The 8661-nt window shown below is 47.0% G+C and overlaps 1 long non-coding RNA gene across 1 annotated transcript in view; it reads left to right on the forward strand.

Annotated features, from left to right (window-relative positions):
• Positions 1–8661, forward strand: part of LOC144603241 (uncharacterized) — a 478910-nt gene that overhangs the window by 261840 nt on the left and 208409 nt on the right. The gene's annotated exons all lie outside the window — the stretch shown is intronic.

Consider the following 8661-nt stretch of genomic DNA (forward strand, 5'->3'; position numbering starts at 1 on the left):
AACAAAGCCTGGAGTCCTGAGTGCAGCCACGGCAGCGGGTAGATCAGATTTCTGTTTACATTGGTCGTGTCCTTCAATCGCCTCATGTTTGTTGGGAAGCAGCTTCTCCTGAACCTGGACTCTTGCAGTTTTCAGACGCATAATAAATAACTTCTTCCGATGGCAGGAGGGAAATAAGAGCGTAGCCCGCCAGGGTGGTGTGGGTGCTCGATGATGCTGGCTGCCTTTTTGAGACAGAATCACCTTCCATGGCAGGGAGGGGGACTGGCACTGGGCAGTGTCTGACACTTTTTGTAATCTCCATCATTCCCGGGCGTTCGAGTTGCCGAACCAGGCCGTGCTGCAACTGGTCAATATGCTCGCTACTGTACACGTGTAGACGTTCAAGAGTATTTGTCCATACACCGAACCTTCAAGAATATGTGTCCATATGCCGATTCTCCTCTATTTGGGAAAAAAATAAATCACTTAAAATGTAGTGCGGGTGTTTGCTGGAGTCTAGGCAATAGACAATAGACAATAGGTGCAGGAGGAGGCCATTCAGCCCTTCGAGCCAGCACCGCCATTCAATGCGATCATGGCTGATCACTCTCAATCACTACCCCGTTCCTGCCTTCTCCCCATACCCCCTCACTCCGCTATCCTTAAGAGCTCTATCCAGCTCTCTATTGAAAGCATCCAACGAACTGGCCTCCACTGCCTTCTGAGGCAGAGAATTCCACACCTTCACCACTCTCTGACTGAAAAAGTTCTTCATCATCTCCGTTCTAAATGGCCTACCCCTTATTCTTAAACCGTGGCCCCTTGTTCTGGACTCCCCCAACATTGGGAACATGTTTCCTGCCTCTAATGTGTCCAATCCCCTAATTATCTTATATGTTTCAATAAGATCCCCCCTCATCCTTCTAAATTCCAGTGTATACAAGCCTAATTGGGGAGAATAAAATGAGATCAGTGTAAATGATTGGTACAGATTCAGTAAATCGCTGGAGACACAAGCTGGAGCGAAATACAAAGTGCTGGAGGAACTCAGGCAGATGTTTTGGGTCGGAATATTTCTTCCGACTTATTACTGTAGTGGGGGTGGGGGGGGGGGGAGCTGAAATAAGAGAGAGGTGGGGACAGGGCAAGGCCTGGCAAGTGATAGGTGGATACAGGTGAGTGTGATGGGGGGGGGTGTAGATGGGCAGATGGGTGGACAAAGGCAAGAGATGAAAAGTAGACAAAAGGGTGTCAGGGAAAATGAGTAAAGTGTAAAGCCAGAGAAAGGGGTATAGATGGAAGGGGAGAGGGGAAAAAGTGGGTCAGGATGGTGGAAGTAATGAATGCACACTGGGAGTGGGGTCACTGGAAATTGAGGGGGGGGGGGGGTGTGGGGAGAGGTTACTTAAAACTGGAGAATTTAATGTTCATATTGTTGGGTTTTAAGCTATCAAAATGGAATATGAGGAGCTACTCCTCCAGTTTGCAAATTGCCCCACTCTGGCAATGGAGGAGACCCCAGATGGAAAGGTCAGTTTTGGATTGAAGACAGACACAAAATGCTGGAGTAACTCATCGGGTCAGGTGGCATCTCTGGAGATAAGGAATAGGTGATGTTTCAGCTCAAGGTCAGGTTTGGAATGGGAAGGGGAGTTAAAATAGTTAGTAACTGGGAGATCCAGAAGGCTTTGATGGACCGAGTGCAAGTGTTCAATTAAGGAGTTGTATCATTGTGTGTGTGTAGGTGAATCTGTGTTTGCATTGTTCCATCCCTACCCAGTGCACATTAAGGCCAGACTCCCCTTGGGCCTCGAGAGATTCGGGGCAGATAGGCTGCTCGGCCCACTGAATTTTACAAAAGCCCAGCACGCAGATGAAAGCAGTGACATTTCCTTGAGATTTAAAGAGATTCAGCATGTCACCAAATACTCTGACGAACCTATACAAAACTCAAAATGCGGAGTAACTCAACAGGTCAGGCAACACCTATGGACGAAAGAGAGAGGTGGTGTTTTGGATTGGGACTCTTCATCATTCCCAACCCGAAGCATCATCCATCTATCCACTCGGTCTACAGATGCTGCCTGACCCACTAGACTACTCCAGCACTGTGTGTTTTTCTCCAGGGTCCAGTATATTTAGTTCCTTGTATCAAAACGTATATATATGCACTGTAGAAATTCTCTTCTGTGCAGTTCCGTTCAGTTTCACCGAGGTACAGTGAATCGTGGCCTGGTCCGGCAATTACAATCCACAGAAACGCAAGGCACAGTAGAGAGTGGTGGAGTCAGGGCAGTCCATCATGGGCACAGCCCTGCCCTCCATGCAACACATCCAGCAAAGATGCTACCATCAGGCAGGAGGTACAGATGCCTGAAGTCCCACACCAGTAGATTCAGGAACAGGTACTTTCCTACAACCATCACGCTCTTGAACTGACAATCAGACCTCCACAATGGAACACCACAGACAATAATTGTTCTCCCATGGAGTTGTTTTTCTAATTGTGTTTTGCATTAATGCATTGTTTTTTTGCTTTCTTTTAACTGTCGTGTAGAATGTGTGTAGATTATCTATGATTTATGATTTAGTGTGTTGTCTGAGTGTAAGTGATGCAAGCTATACCTCACTATACTTGTGCATATGACAATAAACTCGACTCAATTCAAACTGATCACGGCTGATGTGATTGTAAGCTTAATTCCACATTCCTGCCTATGCCCATAACTTTTTACCCCTTTATTGAAGTGCCTTTCAGACTTTGCTTCCACAGTGTGTTGCAGCTGATCAATCTGCTGCCTCACAGTATTAGAGACCTGGGTTTGATCCTGACCTTGGGAGCTATCTGGGTGGAATGTTGTCACATAGGTTTCCTCTCACATCCAAAGGTGTGCAGGTGTGTAGAATAATTGGCCTCTGTGAATTCCAGAGTGGCGCAGCGGTAGACTTCAGAGATATAGTGCGGAAACAGGCCTTTCGGCCCATCGAGTCTAGCACCAGAGACCCGGGTTTGATCGTGGCTACAGGTGCAGTCTGTAGGGAGTTTGTACGTTCTCCCTGTGACCGCGTGAGTTTTCTCCGGGTGCTCCAGTTTCCTCCCACATTCTAAAGGCGGGCAGGTTTGCAGGTTAATTGGCTTCCATAAATTTCCCTAGTGTGTCGGATATGAACCTAGGATAAGCGGTGATTGATGATCGGCGTGGAGTATTGCAAGCAGTTCTGGTTGTCCCATTACAGAAGGCATGTGGAAGCTTTAGAAAGGGTGCCGAGGGGGTTTACCAGAATTATATAATTAAAAGGAACTACAGGTGCTTGTTTATGCCAAAGATAGACACAAGATGCTGAAGTAACTCAGCATCATGACGCTGCCTGACCTGCTGAGTTCCTGCAGCATTTTGTGATACCTGGCTTAGGGAATGTTAGCAACCGGGAGAGGTTGTACAGTCTTGGATTTTTTTTTCTGGAATGCCAGAGGTTGCAAGGTGACCTGCTAGAAGTATATAAAATGATGGAAGGCATAGATAAGGTTGACATAACCTATTTCCCAGAATGAGAAGCACCAAATACTAGAGGGTACAGCTTTAAGGTGAAAGGGGCAAAGTTTAAAGAAGGTGTGTGGAGCAAGTTTGTACACAGAGGTCGTCGAGTGCCTGCAACACGCTGCCAGTGGTGGTGCTGGAAGTAGATACGACAGTGGCATTTAAGAGCGATTTGGATAGGCACGTGGATACTCAGGAGATGGAGGGATGTGGATCATGTGCATCCAGATCTTGGCATCATTTTCGGCACAGTCTGAGATCTGTTCCTGAGCTGTACTGTTCTATATAATCACACTTCAAAAGAAAAATACACCTTGTTCATATTTTACATGGGCAAACCCTTATTTTTAAACAGGGACTCCTAGTTCTGGGACTCCTTTTTCACAAGGGGCAATATCCTTTCAAGATCTACCCTTTTAAAGACACTGAACAGCTTTAATGTTTCAATCATGTCTCCACCAAAATGAAGGCTCACGGCATCAAACTTAGTATGTGCCTCCTTTCCTATTGGGACAGTGTCAGACATTCTAGCTGCTAATCTAGTAATCCCTCAATTTTCATCCTTCATTAAATGGATGACTAATAGATACTCCAGATGTGTTCTTCTCTGATCTTTCTTTCATCAAAGCCCTGAAGCATAACCACCCCAGTTATGAATACAGTTTCCTTTGCATAAAGCACTTCTATCTGTCCCAATTATTTGCTGTACTTGCATTTCAGCCTTCTGCAAACCATGTACAAGGAGAACCAACAATAGAAACAAAGTGCTGGGGTACGTCAGCGGCTCAGCCAGCATCTCTGGAGAAAAGGGATAAGTGACGTTTCGGATCGGAAACAGTCCAAGCCAATATGTAGAGGAACCAACTAGAGGGCAGGCTATCCGAGACTGAATATTGTGTAATGAGGAAGGATTAGTTAGCAAACTTGTTGTGTTCAGCCTCTTGGGCAACAGTGACCATAATGTGGTAGAATTATGCATTAAGATAGAGAGTAATACAGTTAATTCAGAGACAAGGGAACTGAACTTAAACAAAGTTAATTTTGATGGTATTAGATGGGAATTTGCTAGGATAGATTGGCAAATGATACTTAAAGGATTGACAAGGTTCCACACAAGAGATTAGTGGGCAAAATTAGAGCACATGGTATTGGGGGTAGGGAGGGTATTGACATGGATAGAGATCTGGTTGACGGACAGGAAACAGAGTAGGAATTCACAGGTCCTTTTCAGAATGGCAGGCAGTGACTAGTGGGGTGACTGGGACTCCAGTTATGTACAATAGATATTAACGATTTAGACGAAGGAATTAAATGTAACATCTCCAAGTTTGTGGATGATACGAAGCTGGGTGGCAGAGTGAGCTGCGAGGAGGATGCTATCAGGCTGCAGGGTGACTTGCATAGGTTGGGTGAGTGGGCAGATGCATGGCAGATGCAGTATAATGTGGACAAATGTGAGGTTATCCACTTTGGTGACAAGAACAAGAAGGCAGATTTTTATTTGAATAGTGTCAAATAAGGAATAGGGGAGTTGTAACGAGACCTAGGGTACTTGTACATCAGTCACTGAAAGTAAGCATGCAGGCACAGCAGGCAGTGAAGAAAAGCTAATGGCATGTTGGCCTTCAGAGTGAAAGGAATTGAGCAAGGATGTCCTACTGCAGTTGTCCAAGGCACTGGTGAGACCGCACCTGGTCTTCTAATTTGAGGAAGCACATTCTTGCTATTGAGGGAGTGTGCTGTAGGTTCACCACATTAATTCCAGGGATGGCGAGACTAGCATATGATGGAAGAATGGGTCGACTGGGCTTATATTCACTGGAATTTAGGATGAGAGGGGATCTTGTAGAAACATATAAAAATTCTTAAGGGATTGGACAGGCTAGATGCAGGAAAAATTGTCCCGGTGTTGGGGGGAGTCCAGAACCAGAATGCTGCCTGCATTAGGTGGTACTAGCTGCAAGGAGAGGTTGGACAAACTCGGGGTTATTTTCCCCCGAATACCGGTTGAATCTGATAGAAATATATAAAATATGAGAGCCAGTATGGTAGACAGTTAGAATCATTTTCAACAGGGGGAGAACGTCAAACGTTAAAGAATTGATGCCAAAATATTAAAAATTAGGGGGGGGGTAGTAGTTTAAAGGAGATGTGCAATGATTTTTGTTTTGCAGAGAGAATGGTCGGTGGTGGTGGTCCTGCACATTGTGTAGGAAGGAACTGCAGATGCTGGTTTAAACCAAAGATCCACACAAAAAGCTGGAGTAACTCAGCACGTCAGACAGCATCTCTGGAGAAAAGGAACAGGGAATGTTTCAGTCGAGACACTTCTTCAGACGAGTCTGAAGATGTCTCGATCCAAAACGGCGCCTATTGCTTTTGTCCAGAGATGCTGTCTGACCCGCTGAGTTACTCCAGCTTTTTGGGTGTATCCTGGAACATGCTACCAGGGATGGTGGTGGAGGCAGCTGCAATAGTAAAACATAGAAAATAGTTGCAGCAGTAGGCTATTTGGCCCTTCGAGCCAGCACCGCCATTCAATATGTTCATGGCAGATCATCCAGAATCAGTTCCCTGTTGCTGCTTTCTCCCCATCCCTTGATCCCGTTAGCCCTAAGAGCTCTCTCTAACTCCCTCTTGAATACATCCTGCATTGGCCTCCACTGCCTTCTGTGGCAGAGAATTTCACAGGTTCACAACTCCCTGGGTGAAAAAGCTTTTCTTCATCTGAGTCCTAAATGGCCCACCCTTAATTCTTAAACTGTGACCACTGGTTCTAGACTCCCCCAACATCGGGAACATTTTTCCTGCATCTAGCCTGTCCAATCCCTTAAACATTTTGTATGTTTCTATAAGATCCCCTCTCATCCTTCTAAATTCCAGTGAATATAGCAGTACTTAAGAGAGTTATAGATTGGCACATGGATATGCAGGGGATGGAGGGATATGGATCATGTGTAGGCAGTGGAGATTAGCTCGTTTTGGTATTATGTTCAGCACAGATATTGTGGGTTAAAGGTCCTCTTCCTGTGCTGTTCTATTGTATGTTCTTGGGGTACACACCATAGCTTTAAGGTGAGAGGAGAGAAGTTTAAAGGAGTTTTATGTGGCAAGTTTTAGATTTCGGTTTTGGTTTATTCCTGTCACATGTACTGCAGTGAGAAGATTTGTTTTGCAGCTACCCATTCAAAATCAGATAATACTATACATAAACACAGCCAATCCAAACTCAGCTACAATAGGTGGAGTGAGGGAAAAGATACAGACTGCAGACGACAGCTTTCAACACTGCAGAGCAACAGTTTCAGAGACAAAGTGCAATGTCTGCAATGGGGTAGAGCAGAATCAGACTGTACTCTAGCTTACAGCAAGACCATTGAGAAGCCGAATACCAGATGGGAAGGAGCTGTTCCTGAGTCTTGTTTAGCGGAGTGCAGTTCTCAGAATATATATTTTTACACAAGAGAGCAGTAGGTGTCTGGAGCGCACTGGCAGGGGAAGTGATGGAAGCAAATACAACAGCAACACTTAGCACACATTTCAAAAGGCACATAAACAGTTAGAGATTTGAGGGGATATAGACGAGGTGCAGGAAGATGTACAGATTAGATCCTCATCGGCACAGACACGATGAACCGAAGGGCCTGTTGGTGGTTTACACTGAAGATAGATGCAAAATGAAAAATGTTTTCACTCAGAGTTGTAAATCTGTGGAATTCTCTGCCTCAGAAGGCAGTGGAGGCCAATTCTCTGGATGCTTTCAAGAGAGAGTTAGATGGAGTTCTTAATGATAGTGGGGTCAGGGGGTATGGGGCGAGGGCAGGAACGGGGTACTGATTGTGGATGATCAGCCATGATCACATTGAATAGCGGTGCTGGCTTGAAGGGCCAAATGGCCTATTCCTGCACCTATTGTTTATTGTCTATTGCTGTAGCAACTCAGTGGGACAGGCAGCATCTCTGGATGGAAGGAATGGATGACGTTTCGGGTCGAGACCCTTCTTCAGACTTTCAAGACCTGTTGCTGTGTTGTTTTGTTCCAGCTTCGATGAAAGGCTGAGCAGTGCAAGACTGGAGGATTCAGCATTGTAGCCATCAGGGGGATATGGATGGATGCAGAAAGACGCATCATGTCATTTGGCATTCAAACTTTATTTAACTTCATAAAAACCATTCTCCCCGCCTCAACAACTCACCCCCCACAAAACAGCAAAGTGCAAATATTTGTGCTCACAGCAAATCAAACTGGACCTTGGATCCACACGCTTGTTAAATCCCCTACACCCGTGAAAGCTTTTTAAAGCAGTTATCACCGTACAATAGTTTGCACAGGTGAAGTTGGAGGGGCATCTATCTGCAAGCACCACACAGCGCCCAATATGCTTTATCCACACCGTGAGGCAGTGGATCTACCACCTGCACCACTCTGCGGCCCTTATTACCTTTAATGCTTCAAACCAAGGGGCAAGAGTGAACAGGAAAAGCCTTGGGATTATCCATCCCAGGTTGGACCAGCCCTGCGGACACCCTCCCAGGGTGAATGTCAGGGTCAGTGTCAGGGGGCCAGCCTGAGTGGGCCGCTGCTCCTTGAGACCAGCCCTGTGGACACCCTCCCAGGGTGAGTGTCAGGGTCAGTGTCAGGTGAGTGTCAGGGGGCCAGTCTGAGTGGGCCACTGCTCCTTGAGACCAGCCCTGCGGACACCCTCCCAGGGTGAGTGTCAGTGTCAGGGGGCCAGCCTGAGTGGGCCGCTGCTCCTTGAGACCAGCCCTGTGGACACCCTCCCAGGGTGAGTGTCAGTGTCAGGGGGCCAGCCTGAGTGGGCCGCTGCTCCTTGAGACCAGCCCTGTGGACACCCTCCCAGGGTGAGTGTCAGTGTCAGGGGGCCAGTCTGAGTGGGCCGCTGCTCCTTGAGACCAGCCCTGTGGACACCCTCCCAGGGTGAGTGTCAGGGGGCCAGCCTGAGTGGGCCGCTGCTCCTTGAGACCAGCCCTGTGGACACCCTCCCAGGGTGAGTGTCAGTGTCAGGGGGCCAGCCTGAGTGGGCCACTGCTCCTTGAGACCAGCCCTGTGGACACCCTCCCAGGGTCAGTGTCAGGGGGCCAGCCTGAGTGGGCCGCTGGTCCTTGAGACCAGCCCTGT

Source organism: Rhinoraja longicauda, chromosome 19 (genome assembly GCF_053455715.1).
Source record: "Rhinoraja longicauda isolate Sanriku21f chromosome 19, sRhiLon1.1, whole genome shotgun sequence".
Taxonomy (NCBI): domain Eukaryota; kingdom Metazoa; phylum Chordata; class Chondrichthyes; order Rajiformes; family Arhynchobatidae; genus Rhinoraja; species Rhinoraja longicauda.